The sequence below is a fragment of the Engystomops pustulosus genome, chromosome 1, assembly GCF_040894005.1.
Source record: "Engystomops pustulosus chromosome 1, aEngPut4.maternal, whole genome shotgun sequence".
In the NCBI taxonomy this organism is placed as follows: Eukaryota; Metazoa; Chordata; class Amphibia; order Anura; family Leptodactylidae; genus Engystomops; species Engystomops pustulosus.
In genome coordinates this window covers 222,678,710-222,694,643 of record NC_092411.1, presented here as the reverse complement: position 1 = coordinate 222,694,643, position 15,934 = coordinate 222,678,710, and the positions used below count along the sequence as shown (strand labels likewise).

General features: G+C 44.8%; 1 protein-coding gene across 3 annotated transcripts in view; it reads left to right on the top strand.

Annotated features, from left to right (window-relative positions):
• MAML3 (mastermind like transcriptional coactivator 3) overlaps window positions 1–15,934 on the top strand; it is a 201,127-nt gene that overhangs the window by 33,350 nt on the left and 151,843 nt on the right. Inside the window, exon 1 of one of the 3 annotated variants that reach the window (XM_072119438.1) lies at window positions 295–430. The exons of the other annotated variants lie outside the window; for them this stretch is intronic. The gene's annotated coding sequence lies outside the window, so the exon portion shown is untranslated. Of the gene's footprint in view, window positions 1–294; window positions 431–15,934 lie in introns of those variants that run through there. 3 annotated transcript variants of the gene reach the window in all.

Sequence of the window (15,934 nt, the reverse complement as noted above, 5' to 3'; positions counted from 1 at the left end):
TACATGTTCTACTCGTATTTGCTGTGTTTTATAGCAATGAAGTGCAGAAATAAACAGGCTGCTTCTCGATATTTAAATTGACTTCTTTGTGTATTTTACTCTTCTCGTCTTTGCGAAGCCCCCATGCAATGGGAATTAAATAATTCCGGAGGCCTATTATCCGGTGTAGAAATTTTGACAGCAAGTGGAAGATTGTAATTACTCTCTTCCATTAGACTCTGTGGCTTTGGCCAGATAAGCTGTGGTGAAACGTGTGACCAGGGCAGGAGATCATGGATTGTCTTTCCCTGTTGTCATGGTGACAGTGATGCAGGAGGCCTATTACTGCCTGGCTTGTCAGATCTTATACATCAAACTGGTGCTAAGTGAAAATATGTTAGAGGGCCCAGAAAGAGGGAGCGAAAAGCACCAGCAGCGATCATGAACTCAGGTGGCTACTCTGCTTTTATTATTGTTTGCATACTTATTAGTTGCAGTTAGTATCAGGATTCTTCATGACATGTCTCATCGTCTGATGCAAGAGGTTACTTATATCTACCACATGCAGTCATTGTGCTGTTGAAAAGAAGAAGAAATGTTACAAATATGATCCAAATGAACATTATGTACATCTTTTATGATCTTTTCTGATGGGAGGTTTCCTGGTTGTCAGGGGCGTATTAAGGTAGTTGGAGGCCCCTGGGTGCAAAATCTGGTGGGGACCCACTTAAAGCCCAGACAGTGGTACACATTACTATTCTAAATTCTCATTAATATTCTAATATACTTACATGTTTGCCTATCACTGTCACAGTGGCAGTGGTATTAGCCCAGCTGCTGGCCTGCCTGGCACAGTGGCAGTGATGTTAGACTGGCTGCTGGCTGGCACATAGTAGTGGTGTTAGCCTAGCTGCTGGCATGGCTGGCACAGTGGAAATGGTGTTAGACTGGCTGGCTGGCACTGAGCCAGAGGTATGACCCTAGCTGTTGGCCTGTCTGGCACAGTGGCAGTGGTGTGAGTTTAGCTCCTGGCCTGGCTGGCACAGCGGCTGTGGTGTGAGTGTAGCTCCTGGCCTGGCTGGCACAGTGACAGTGGTGTGAGTGTAGCTCCTGGCCTGGCTGGCACAGTGGGAATGGTGTTAGCCTGGCTGGCTGGCACTGAGCCAGAGGTATGACCCTAGCTGTTGGGCTGTCTGGCACAGAGGCAGTGGTGTGAGTGTAGCTCCTGGCCTGGCTGGTACAGTGGCAGTGGTGTGAGTGTGGCTCCTGGCCTGGCTGGCACAGCGGCAGTGGTGTGAGTGTAGCTCCTGGCCTGGCTGGTACAGTGGCAGTGGCGAGAGCCTAGGTGTTGTCCTGGATTGTACAGTGGCATTGGTGGGGGCTTAGCTGGTGGCCTGGCTGACACAGTGGCAGTGGTACTGACTACTAGTCCTCTCTGTCACGCCAGTCCCAAACGCCACTTCTTCTCTGAGAGGTAGGGTCTGGTGTCACTCCACATGCAGCACAGCTCCCGAAAAGCATGCAGAATGAGATTGAGGCTGAGCAGGCATGTTCTCACTGACCAAACCAGTGAGTCACTGTCCCATCTTGGAGGCGGGCGTATGTACATTGCTCACTTTTAGGGCTCTTACACATTGCGATGGTGCTCAACTTCAGTTGTACATCCATTGCACTTTGTCTCCGTTGCATCTCTGTTTTTCTTTCGTTTTGCCTCTGTGTCCGCGAATAAAACCCTGAAGGTTTAACATGGTTTTGAAAACATCACACCTGATTTTTCAGCATCATCAGTGAAAAAAACGGATGCTATATCAGTTTTTTTTTTTTTGTGGACCCACAGGCTTGTATTGCTTATCACATGGTTTCATGAAAAAGAAAAGTGAAAGAGCCGTTAGAGACAGCGCTCCCTGTAACCCAGCCCTGTAATGCAATTTTTAATGTTTTCGTAGTTTACCTAGTATGCTAGAAGTCTGCCCCTTACTTGTGCTATATTCATTGTTGCTTATATAGTTTACGGTTTAGTGGCCATGTTGAGCTGCCTTTTTGGCCTTTGAAAGATCTCCCCACAATAACAATGGAGTGTTTTTTGTTCTCTTATTGAGAAAACATGTTCGGACTGTAGGAGACACCCTGCTATGTCAGCTGCAGATGCTTTTTATATGTATTTACTATTGTTGTGTTTATGTTTATTCTCGATAGGATAACCCCTTTGTGTATCCTATCTAGAATAAACTAAAAAAAACCAATCCAAATGTGGTGAAATTGGCAAAAAATGCATTTGCGTCACTTTCTTGTGGGCTCAGTTTTTACGACTTTCACTGTGCGCTCCAAATGATACGGCTACTTTATTCTTTGGTTTGGTACGTTCACAATGATACCAATTTTATATAGGTTTTATTTTTTGTGAGAAGCTGACTTTCTCATTGCTACCATTTTGAGGACTGTGCGACCAATTGATTGTTTTTAAAAAAAAATTTATGTGCTGTAAAATGGCATAAAAGTGGCATTTCAGACATTAGGGCCCTATTATGCGTTATGAGGTTCACCGCCAGAACTAACCGTTATTATATTTTGATAGAAAGGGACTTTTTTGGATGCGGTGATAACTAACATGTTTATGATTTATACAGTTTTTTAAACAGTTCTAGAGAAAAGGGTTGATTTAATTTTTTTTTTTTACTATTTTTTAGACCCTCTGTGGGTCTCCTTTAACCCTAGACAGTTTGATCGTTCCTACCATACATGGAAATACTACTGTATTGCGATATATGGCATTTTCACACATTATTTATTACAATGTGCAGAAACCATACATTAAGTCATTGGTTTAACTAGGAGAGGCAGGGCCCCATAACAGACTTCTGAATGGGGCCCCCCACCCCGCAGAAAATAATATACATATTTATATAATCACACATTTATACACTTGCACAGATCTGTCCCAGTAGCTGCTACCACGTGGGGGAAGTACACGGCAGGAATTAGAGATGAGAGATCCCTAGTACTGTTTTTCTACTATCCCCTCCCTCACCGACATTTCCTATTTCAGCTGCTGTATATATACATATATATATTGCTGTACAATGTGCCAAATAATATGTATATAATGGTGCACATCCTACATACTTTAGTGTGTGAGCTCGGATGCTGGGGCCCCATGACACTGCTGATCTCACAGCAGCTGCTATGGCTGCTACCACTGTAGTTACCCCCCTGCATTAAGTGGTACTGAGTTACAGCACATTTTCTTTTACTTTGACATTTAGACACTAAAACTTTTACTGGTTCCTCTTTGGAATCTGAATGTTGTTTATTTGCATTCTGTATGCAGTCAGGGTGTATAGTATGCATCTCTATTGTATATGGGTGCCATATAATGCATATGTACAACATGAACGTTTCACTTCTCTGATGGCAAATGTTGGTGAGAAGAAGAATATACCAATGCTTGAATATTATCCCCTCATGCACGCATATGAGCATATCTACCCAAGCAAGTAGGGATGTATATGCCAGTCACTTAACATGTGTTTATATATATATATATATATATATATATATATATATATATATATATATATATATATATACTGTAAGCTGTTCAAAATGCATTGCCAAAATGTCACTGTTTCTCTGTATGCATTTTTTTCTGAAAATGTATTTCTAGTAGATTCTTTGAGATGTGACATTGAAACTCGGTGAATCGAGAAGAGGTCTCTTGAGATCTAGCTTTTTCTGACTTGCTACATCACTTATATACCTGGGTAGAGAGAGAGATTACATCCAGGTTATTTTCTAAAGGGCTTTCTACAGACAGTAGATAATGGTCATTAGTGTGGCAAGTCACAGGTTTTATAGGCTAGATAACAGTAAGTGCAGCCACAAAGCATTGTTGAGCCTAACTCAAGATGTTGACGCATTGAAGGGGAACTTGGCCAGTAATATAACACTTGGGAAGCCCAGAGAGGGATTTGAACAGGTTACAGAGATTAAACTTGAAACAATGCATCTAGTACTGCCAGAGCACTGGTGTTACACAGCCAGAGATCCAGCACCCTATCACTCTAGGTTATAAGAATAAAGAATTTTGTGCAACGAAGGGCTGGAGGTCCCATATGCCATATTTTTCAACTTTCTGGTTGGTGCGGTTTCCTGGCACAATCTAAGCTATATAATAGAAAGTGTGAAGTTACACTAGATATTCTTAAAAGTTGCTAGATTTATCATCCAGCAACAGACACTTTGATAAATCAGGTGCAGTGTAAGGATAGATTTACACTTGTCCTTGATTACGGACGCGGGAAGTGCCATGCCACGGACTGATCTTTATGCTGGGGACTGAACTCCATGCATCATATTGATATATTATGGAGTTCTTGTTTCCCAATATGCAGCAGAGTTGATACTGTAGCCCATAGCCCCCAGCATAGATCAGGCCGTGGCACGGGACTTTACATGTGGCTCTTTCATATTTCATGTTCAGCTTCAGTTGTGCATCCGTTGCGTTGTGTTCCGTTTTTCCTCCTTTTTATCAACGTGAAGCGTCATTTTTGTCTCTGTGTCCACAAAAAAACTAAGACTTAAGGTTAAACATTGCAAAATATCACACTGTTTCAGCCTCATCAGTGAAAAAAATAGGACATGCTTCATAATTACGGATCAGTGAAAATACAAGCCCCATTGAAAACAATGGAATTGTGAGGCATCCGTGGAAATCACTGATATTAGGGACGTGAAAAACAACGTCAATGTGAAAGAGCCCCAAGACTGTCCATTTATCTTTGCACGGTCTAACTTTTAGAGACATTTGATATAGCTGCGCTAATTCTTACAATGGATTCACACATGCCATTATCACGCAGTTCTTCAAAAGCAGAACGTGTGAGCATAGCCTTACCAGGATATACACATTATGTAAATGATGGAAAAATCGCTTGACTGTTAATCTTTTGCAGTAAATCTCCAGCATTTCTGACTGCTGAGGCTGATGCTCTGGATCTCTATTAAGTGATGATTTATACGTGTTAATAAAGAAGGATGTTGTATGCTGTCTCATTGCTTGTTTTATAGCTTTATGTTAAAGCTTTGAAATGTTAATATTCCTTGGCATTATTTGTAGTATAGAAAGCCAAATTAACCTGAGCATTTTTACATGGTGGCAATATGATAATACTAATTGCGCAAGATTATACCTTATTTTTATGTATTTGATTGATTGAATTGTTGCTGATGTTTTTGTTGGTTCCAGCAATGTATGTAAATGTTTTAGTTTTAACATTTGAAGTTTGTGGGTTCTTTACGAATGGTAACTTTAAATGAGGGTCTACCAGCAGTTTTGACCATACAAATCTGCAGACAGTATTTTGCAGCAGTCCTGTACAGCTGTGTAATCAACCCTGTGTGTGTTTTGTTGTTAACAGCAGGACTGTGAAAAATGCATTTATATTCCCAGGACTGTAGTTGGACTTGGAGCATGGGGGTGTATAAGGGAAGTCTCCTCAAACTGCTGTGTTCTTTGATCTCTGCATTCAAATTGCTCACCAGCTTAAGTACAGCTACAATCTTGGAATATAAATGCATTATTATGGCAAGTCTTTTTTATATTACTTTATAGAGCACAGAAATGTATATAAGTCATGGTGATATCTGGCAGCTTACACTGCCTGGTATATGTAGATGCTGTAGAGCCTTATTGTAGGTGAGCAGAAATATAAGAAAATGTAAACACTTCCTCAAGGCTGGAAAACTGCCAGATCTGGGAGGCCCAGATTTCAGATTCTTGCCTGAAACATATCTCTAATAACTGGGTCACATTTTTTCCCATAGGAAAATCAGATCTGCCTGTTATCTGTCACTATAATGGTAAATGTATACTGCAAGCTGTATGAGAAAAACCTTGTAGATTGAATGTGCCTGCGTTTTCACAAAGCCTCCTATTGCAGAAGGTTCTCCATGTTTCTAAATCTGTGAAATCCTCTAAATTGCAGCAGCAAAGTGGTTAGCAAATGCTAAGTCATCTGCGGTGCATGGCCATAACCAGGGCCTGCATTAGGGGGTGGCAAACTGGACATTTGCCCAGGGCCCCCTGTCCTGAATGGGCCTCTTGCATGTGGACTTTTGTGGGCATAGGATGTATATAAAACTGAATGTGTGGACGCACCCAAAGGCTGCAAAGCCATTTTGACCAAGACACCTGTGTAACTGCAGTCTGGTGCAGCAATCTGAATGAGAACCCATACATAATACTGTGTGGTACAGAGGATGTTTTTACACATACATCTGTCACTCATCAGCATCTGTCATAAATCCTAATAATTAGAATGTGTGAACAGTGTCTGAAAATGGAATTGATCTGTGCGTCAATGGCCAACTAAGAGTAGTTTATTTTATTCTAAAAGTGTGAAACATATTTGTTTATTGGCTTATTATATTCTAATGGTCCTAAAAGATAAGGGGATTAGACTGAGGCAGGGTCTGAGATCTAAAGCTCAATGACCAGTACAGGTGTCTGTTTATGGTAACATTTGCATGTAGAAACCTGGGGGTTGTATTTTAAGACCCTGCACCCCCAGGCTCCGAGATTTTGTAGCATCTGTTTATTTACATTGTGTGTCATATTCCTATTTGTTTATGATTCATCCTTCTCTGTGGTTCAATGTGCTGCGTAAATAACTTGAAAACTTTTGCAATCAAGTCCCTCTCACCTTCTGTTACATTGTTTGTTGCTGCATTGCTAATAATAGTATGTCCAAAGTTTTCTCCTTGATTGCACACAACTACTTTTGTAAACAGGTAGTGTTAGTTGCTGTTAACCCCTTAGTGAGCAGGTCTGGGACCCAGAAGGAGACATCTCTTTCCCTTGGTTGCGACAGCTCAGTTGTCGTCGTTCCCAGTATGGCCACTAGATAGTGGACAGAGCTGTCTGCCTATAGCCGCCTCCACTGTTTAGAAGACATTGTCAACATGTTATCAATATGTTTAGGCTTGTAACCCCTTGATTGTCCAAGATCTCTTATAACAAGTTATGCTGCCTGGAAATGATGATATCTCTGTTGACATTACCAAACAAGGGCTTGCTTTTTGCTGGATGAACTGTAATTTTCAGAGTGCAATGGAAAATAATGCAATTCTTCCTTTGTGATTTGCATGCATTTTGAAGCATTTACTGTGAAATATAAATAATGTTATCTTTATCCTTCAGGGCATTATTGAGATGGCAAAACCGAATTTTTTTTCACATTAGAAATATTTACTTTGGAAAATCAGTTTATCTGTTGAGGGTTGTTTTTGTGGAATTAAGTTAACATATAGGAAGTGACATGAGAGAGGGAGAGTCACCTACCACAATTACTCCTTGGAACAGCTTCTCTGCCTTTTAACATCCTAATGGCATGTGGTCCAGGACGTGTGGTGGTGATAAGCGGTTAACAAGAATTGCATAATGGCAATGGTGGTAGGGATTAGTTAAGACTGATAAATCAATATAAAATCTTCTGCAATAGCATTGACAGTATTGTTACCAGTATCTGGGCTGAAACCAAAAGTATTGGCTGTGGCTGAATGGTTGAATCTAGACTGGTGTCTGCAAAACGTTGTCATTCTGTGGAAGGGTGCCTGTTTCACTGATACGTTTTTAGTACGTACATGTATCCCCTTTGAAATAACAATACTGGATCATCCCTACATCATCCCTGGTGTGTCCCTACATCATCCTATATTGATGAGGCAGAACCGAGGGGGAGTATTCAGTGGCAGGTAGATTACATTTTTTTGGCATGGGTCTGTCTATATTGCCCATTTACTGGCCTAAAAAAGGTTTTGTTCCTGTGGGCATCATGATGGGCAGGAAAGAAATCCACAGAAGGAATACTGGATTTTGTGCTAATATGTTTCACAAAAAAGAGCATTTTGTCAAGCAAGTTTAATTAACTTCATTGGATCTGCTAGGATGGACATGTCAGTTTGGGTTGTGGCATTAAAAAGAACAACAGCCCTGGAGATTTTATTAGAGATGTTTAACTTTTAGGATTTCTCTGACATCTTTGCGTCTTCTGTGGCGGCTATGAATGTCCTAGGAGCTTTGGACATTATGTCAAAGACATAACTGTAGTAAATAAAATAAATGCTGAACTCACTTATCTAATAGCTGTCACTTTTTAGCACAAGCTCACTTCAAGCAGACACTTGAAGGAGAAGTACAGCAAAGTACAAGTTGTTTCAAGTGAAAAAGCTCCAGTAATCTTCAAAAAACACCTAGGTAAATATTTCTGGAACATATTTGAGGTGAAGATATCAGAGATGACCTGTGCTACATATGGGAAAGAACCTATACTATATAGCAGACAACATCTTTGGACAATTACCGTATATACTCGAGTATAAGCCGACCCAAGTATAAGCTGAGGCCCCTAATTTTACCACAAAAACCTGGGAAAACATATTGACTCGAGTATAAGCCAAGGGTGGGAAATGCATTGTTCACAGCCTTGCCATTATATGCCGGACCCTGCCCCATTGTATATAGCCAGCACCTGCCCCCCAGTATATAGCCTGGCAGCCCATATCCCCCAGTATATAGCCAGCCCCATGCCCCAGTATATAGCCAGCAGCGGGGGACGCTTGAAAGGTGAGTTTTGATTTATATTTTTTTCTTGAATATAAGCCGAGTTTGGGTTTGCAGCACATTTTTGTGTGCTGAAAAACTAGGCTTATACTCGAGTATATATTTGCTAAAAAGTCACTAGGTGATGTATGCAAATGAAAAAAAGGAATCTTATCTGGATTATGTTATAATAGCCAAATATTTTTTTTCAAGTCTCAAAGCGCTTTCCCTCTGTTTCCCCAAGATGTTAGTGGCATCATAACCGTTACCCATTATACACGTTGAGGGTCATTAAAATGTTGTATCTACACAGGCTTTGATAAGCTCTCATTCTTAATCCTTAGGCACAGATATAGAGTTCCTAGAGCTTGAGCTCAAGGCTCTATGTAGGACAGTCAAGTTCTATTGCTCCAAACTCACCCAACCATGTGTCTAAGGACCTTAGCTTGTGCACAGGGGAACACCGATCAGAAAAGGTCCATTACTTGTTTGTGAAGTTTAGATACATTTAGATACTGCAAAAACTGTTTTACTGTGATCTCACAGTAAAACTGTGCTAAAACCATGTTTAAAGAGCCAAGCCTTAACGTATACGTATACACCGTTACGTATACACCGCGGGGAGCATCAAAGTGTGCTCGGGGCAGTTTGCTGGCTACCTATATATTGGGGAGGGCAGTGTGCTGGCTACCTATATACTGGGGGTATGTGCGGGGCAGTGTGCTGGGCAGTGTGCTGGATACGTATATACTGATGGCAGTGTGGTGGCTACGTATTGTGGGGAATTGCTCTGGTAGTTGACAGGTAGCAGTGCAGGAAGCAGTGACACAAGCAGGTTTAAAAGTCCAACTTAAGTGTTTATTCACACTTGCAAAACAGAACACAAATTCAGCCTTGGCTTAGGCACATGCAAAAACATTACAAAAGTAATTCCTGCCCGGCTAGGCGCTGTCTAATACATTTGACGGACCCTAGCTATCCGGGTACCAGGCTGCCTGGCACCCGCTCTTGGCCAGCAGTAAGACAGGAGACCCTCAGTTACCTTTGCTGTGAGAATGCAATCTCGCTTTCAGCTCTCCAGGTAGGGCCTCACCTACTGCTTCTGGCCTGCAGACTAAATCAGACCCTAACGAGGCCTGTGACCTGCACCTGTGGGCTATACAAAAGCCCAGGACCGAAGCCCGGGTGGAGTAGGAGTCCCACTACCAGCCTACCCCTACTCCATAATAAGCAGGCCCAGTACGGACATTACAAAAGTGTCTGTGTTAGCTAGGCCAACACAGACAAAACAGACTATTCCTGCTTATCATGTCTGCATTAACCCTTGGGTTACTGCACACAAACCCAGGGCTTTTACCACCAGCATTTCATCTGCCTGTAAGACAGATAGCGGTTTTCCCACACAACACCTCTCACTTTCTCACATACCCTCCCCCTCAGTTCAGACCCACCGGGGCGAACTCCTGACATTAAGCAATGCGTTCGGGACAAGGCATCCGCATTGCCCTGTAGCTTCCCGGCTCTGTGCTCCACCGTAAAGCTGAAATTTTGGAGGGACAAGAACCACCTAGTGACCCTGGCATTCTTCTCCTTAGTTCTACTCATCCACGTGAGAGGAGAGTGGTCAGTTATGAGACGGAACTGTCGTCCCAGCAAGTAGTACCGTAGGGACTCCAATGCCCACTTTATCGCCAGACATTCCTTCTCTACGATACTGTAATTTTTTTCAGCTGGCGTGAGCTTCCTGCTCAGGTAAGTAATGGGATGTTCCTCGCCATTCACCTCCTGAGACAGGACAGCTCCCAGTCCTACATCTGATGCATCCGTCTGCACAATAAACTCTTTCTTGAAGTTTGGCGCAATGAGGATGGGAGATCCACACAACGCAGACTTCAAGGCCTGAAAAGCACCTTCTGCTTGTTCATTCCACCGCACCATGACCGGCCTTTTACCCTTTAGCAGGTCTGTCAGGGGAGCGGACATGGTGGCAAAGTTTGGTATAAACCGTCTGTAGTACCCTACAATGCCCAGGAATGCCCTGACTTGCTTTGTGCTCACTGGTTGAGGCCAACCCTGTATAGCGTCAATCTTGTTGATCTGAGGTTTAATTATACCTCGACCGATCACATACCCCAAATAGTGTGTCTCCTCCATTCCCAGCGCACACTTCTTGGGGTTTGCAGTCAGGCCCGCTGCCCTTAGAGAGTTCACTACGGCCTGTACCTTGGCCAAGTGACTCGCCCAGTCTTGGCTGTAGATGATAATGTCATCTAGATAGGCGGAGGCGTATCTCCTATGTGGCTTTAACACTATGTCCATTACCCGTTGAAAGGTAGCGGGGGCCCCATGAAGCCCAAACGGTAATACAACATAGTGAAAAAGGCCCTCAGGGGTGATAAAGGCTGTCTTTTCTTTAGCCCTATCTGTCAGGGGTACCTGCCAATATCCTTTAGTTAGATCCAGGGTGGTGAAGTACCGAGCACCCCCTAGTCTCTCAATAAGCTCGTCCACCCGGGGCATGGGATAGGCATCAAACTTAGACACCTCATTCAATTTTCTAAAATCGTTGCAAAATCGCAACGTCCCATCCGGTTTGGGAATTAGAACAATTGGACTGGCCCACTCACTTTTGGACTCCTCAATAACCCCTAGCTTCAGCATCTTCTGAACTTCTTCTGATATGGCTTGTCTACGAGCTTCAGGGACTCGGTACGGCCTTAATCTTACCCTTACCCCTGGCTCAGTGACAATATCATGTTTAATTACAGACGTGTAACCAGGCAACTCTGAGAACACATCTGTATTTCTTGCTACAAACTCTCGAGCCTCTCGCTGTTGCTCTTTGGTAAGGGTATCGGCTATTCGCAGTTCTGCCTCCGGCACAGGCTTATCTGCGGCCGGTGAGGGTATCGCAGGAGGTGGACTAGCCAGAACCATCTCTGTATGCAGACTCTCTCTGTCTTTCCAGGCCTTCAACAGATTTACATGATAAGTCTGCTCGGGTTTTCTCCGTCCGGGCTGACGTATCCTGTAGTTCACCTCTCCTATTTTCTCTATAACCTCATACGGTCCTTGCCATTTAGCGAGAAACTTACTTTCTACAGTGGGGACTAGCACCAACACACGATCACCGGGACTAAAGCTCCTTACTTTTGCTGACCTGTTATAAACCCGGCTTTGAGTCCTTTGTGCCTCCTCCATATGCTCTTTGACAATGGGCATGACGGCTGCCACCCTGTCCTGCATATCTGCGATATGGTCTATTACACTTTTGTGGGGGGTGGGCTCTTGTTCCCATGTCTCCTTGGCTATGTCCAGGAGACCCCTGGGATGTCTGCCATACACTAACTCAAACGGTGAGAACCCAGTAGAGGCTTGTGGGACCTCTCGGATGGCGAACATTAAATATGGCAATAGTACATCCCAGTCCTTCCCATCCTTGTTTACCACCTTTTTTAGCATACTCTTTAAAGTTTTGTTGAACCGTTCTACCAATCCATCCGTCTGAGGATGGTACACAGAGGTGCGTAACTGTTTAATATTAAAGAGCCGACATAGCTCCTTGGTGACTTTTGACATAAAAGGAGTCCCCTGATCTGTGAGGATCTCCTTGGGAAGTCCCACCCGGCAGAACATGGCAAACAACTCTTTAGCAATTAGTTTCGCAGAGGTGTGCCGCTGTGGGATGGCCTCAGGATATCGGGTAGCATAGTCCATGACTACCAGGATATGCTGATGCCCCCGAGCAGATTTAACTAAAGGACCGACCAAATCCATGGCGACCCTTTCAAAGGGTACCTCAATAATGGGCAGAGGTACCAACGGACTTCGAAAGTGTACCATGGGAGCATGCAATTGACAATCAGGGCAAGTTTCACAATACCTTTTTACCCTATCATATACTCCTGGCCAGTAAAAACGCTGCAAGATGCGTTCCAGAGTTTTTGTGGTACCTAGGTGCCCTCCCATCACATGCTTATGTGCAAGGTCTAACACCATCTGACGATATGGCTGAGGCACCATTAACTGCTCCCGGGTTTCACCGTGGACCTTATCAATGCGGTACAACAACTCCTGATTTACCACCACACGAGGGAACAACTTATCCGCACCTGGGTGCTGAGGTACGCCATTAATTTCTACCACATTTTCTCTGGCGCGGACCAGAGTGGGGTCCTGGAGTTGTGCAGTACCAAAGTTGTCACGGGATACCTCCAAATCAGACAACTGCGGTCCTGTCACTACCTCCTCAGTTTCGCCTGCCATAACATCTAGGGGAAACATTACACTTCCATCTTCTTCTGTGGCGGTCACCCCTACGGCAGGAACTCCAGAGTCTGGGTCATCAGGCTCGGCTTCAGAGATCTGACCAGACAACACAGGAGAACAACCCCCCAACTCTTGCTTTCCCCGCCATAGAGTCCAGAACATGGGGAAGTCCCGTCCCAAGATAAGGTCATGGGGCAAGTTCTTGACAACCGCTGCCTCATGTAGTGTCTCTCCACAAGAGGTCTGGAAGTTAATAACTGTGGTGGGGTAGTCCTTTACGTCCCCATGGATGCACAGGACTCCAATTGTGCGCCCTGTGACCGCCTTGGGGTCTGTGAGGGACCCATTAATCAAGGTCACCCGACTGCCTGAGTCCAGCAGGGCCAACGCTGGATGCCCTGCCACAGTCACCCGGCACAGGTGGCGCTCATCAGCAGAGTCGGGACTAGTAGCTGTGTAGACAGGGGCAGCATAGAGAGAAACCCTTCTGGCGGAACTGCAGTCCATTGGCTCTGAGGAATTGGGGCAATGGGCTGCAATATGACCTGGCTCATGGCAGGTCCAACAGGTGGGAGCCTCCCCCCTCCTCCTCCCCTGGGGTACTTCCCGGACATTGGGCGTTGTCCTGCCCCGGGAATTTGTGGGTGACAAGACCTTCCGTGCCTTAAGGCCTGTCTTGGTATAAGGGGCTTTCTTTGTTAGGGCCTGAGTGGCACAGAACCTCTCCACCAACCCCACCAGCGCATCGGCATCAGACGGGTCCCCGTGTCCCACCCATTGTTGGATCTCACCCGGCAAGGCCCTCAGGAAACGGTCCAAAACAACCTTCTCGACCATCTGGGCTGGGGTTGATGTCTCTGGCTGAAGCCACTTGCGGACCAAGTGAACAAGTTGGTGCATCTGCCCCCTCGGTGGTAGCGCCTCCTGGTATCTCCAGCTATTCACTCTTTGAGCGCGTAGATGCTGATCCACTCCTAGTCGGGCCAAGATCTCTGCCTTTACCTTGGAGTAGTCCCGGGCATACTCCTCGCTCAGGTCGTAGTATGCCTGCTGGGGATCAGCGACGAGGAAGGGGGCCAACACCTCTGCCCAGTGTTGCTGTGGCAACCTCTCTCGGGTGGCCACCCTCTCAAAGCCTGTCAGATAGGCCTCCACATCATCCTTGGCGGTCATCTTGGTCATAGCTTTGCGGACCTCTTTCCTGGCGTCCTTCACCGTCATTGCTGGGACAGTTCTTTGCTGAGCAGCGGTCAGGGCTGTTATCTGCTGGAGCAGCAATCTGTTTGTCTCTTGCTGCTGCACGTTGGACTGGACAAGCTGCTTGATTAACTCCTCCATGGCTGTGGCTTGCAGCTTCAGTGCTGTCAACTTCCAGGACATGCACTAGTGTATACTTCACTGCACTTTGCCCGCTCCAATCCACCATATGTGGGGAATTGCTCTGGTAGTTGACAGGTAGCAGTGCAGGAAGCAGTGACACACGCAGGTTTAAAAGTCCAACTTAAGTGTTTATTCACACTTGCAAAACAGAACACAAATTCAGCCTTGGCTTAGGCACATGCAAAAACATTACAAAAGTAATTCCTGCCCGGCTAGGCGCTGTCTAATACATTTGACGGACCCTAGCTATCCGGGTACCAGGCTGCCTGGCACCCGCTCTTGGCCAGCAGTAAGACAGGAGACCCTCAGTTACCTTTGCTGTGAGAATGCAATCTCGCTTTCAGCTCTCCAGGTAGGGCCTCACCTACTGCTTCTGGCCTGCAGACTAAATCAGACCCTAACGAGGCCTGTGACCTGCACCTGTGGGCTATACAAAAGCCCAGGACCGAAGCCCGGGTGGAGTAGGAGTCCCACTACCAGCCTACCCCTACTCCATAATAAGCAGGCCCAGTACGGACACTACAAAAGTGTCTGTGTTAGCTAGGCCAACACAGACAAAACAGACTATTCCTGCTTATCATGTCTGCATTAACCCTTGGGTTACTGCACACAAACCCAGGGCTTTTACCACCAGCATTTCATCTGCCTGTAAGACAGATAGCGGTTTTCCCACACAACACCTCTCACTTTCTCACAGTATATACTGGGGGAGAGCAGTGTGCTGGCTACCTATATGCTTGGGGTGTTTGAGGGGCCATGTGTTGGATACCTATATACTGGGGGTAGCGTGCTGGATACCTATATACTGAGGAGGGAATATGCTGGATACCTATATACTGGGAGGGCTGCAGTTTGCTGGCTGCCTATAAACTGGGGGGACGTGTGCTTGCTACCTATATACTGGAGGGCAGTGTACTGGATAACTATATACTGGGGGGGGAGTGTACTGGATACTTATATACTAGGAGGGCTGTACTGTGCTGGCTACCTATATACTGGGGGGACATATACTGGCTACCTATATACTGTAGGGCAGTGTACTCGATACCTATATACTGTGGGGAGCAGTATATTGGATACCAATATACTGGGGGCAGTGTACTGGCTACCTATACACTGGCATGGGGGCTGCATGCTGAATACCTATACACTTGGGGCCAGTGTTCTGGATAGATATATTCTGGGGACAGTGTGCTGGATACATATATGCTGGGGGCAGTTTGCGGGATACCAATATACTGCTGTGGAGTTTATCATGTTTTTAAGCTGCCGTTCTGAATGTTGTTGTTTGAATACTTTGAAGAAAGTTTTCTCCCTGTGGTTATCAGTGCAGCACTCCCGTCCTGCATGGACACATTAGAGGGGGCACAGTATTTAGCTGATACAGGGGACATAGTATCTATCTATATTTATTACACAGTTCACAATGATTTAAAAGGGGGGAATACATGTATTCATTCATTATGGGGGGTGTTGTTTACATTAAAAGGCTCTGTACATATGTAAGATCATTTGGGATACTGTAAATTTGTATATAGCGATCAGGAATTGTTCCTGGTGCTGTGTTTCTGTATGAAGCTTGGTTCTGGGACTGTACTTATGTGTTTACATGCAGGTGCTGTATTTATTGACAAAAATTTGTTCTGGTGAAATATATAGGGAATTCACTATAATAATAATTAATGGCAGGTACAATATTATAATTTG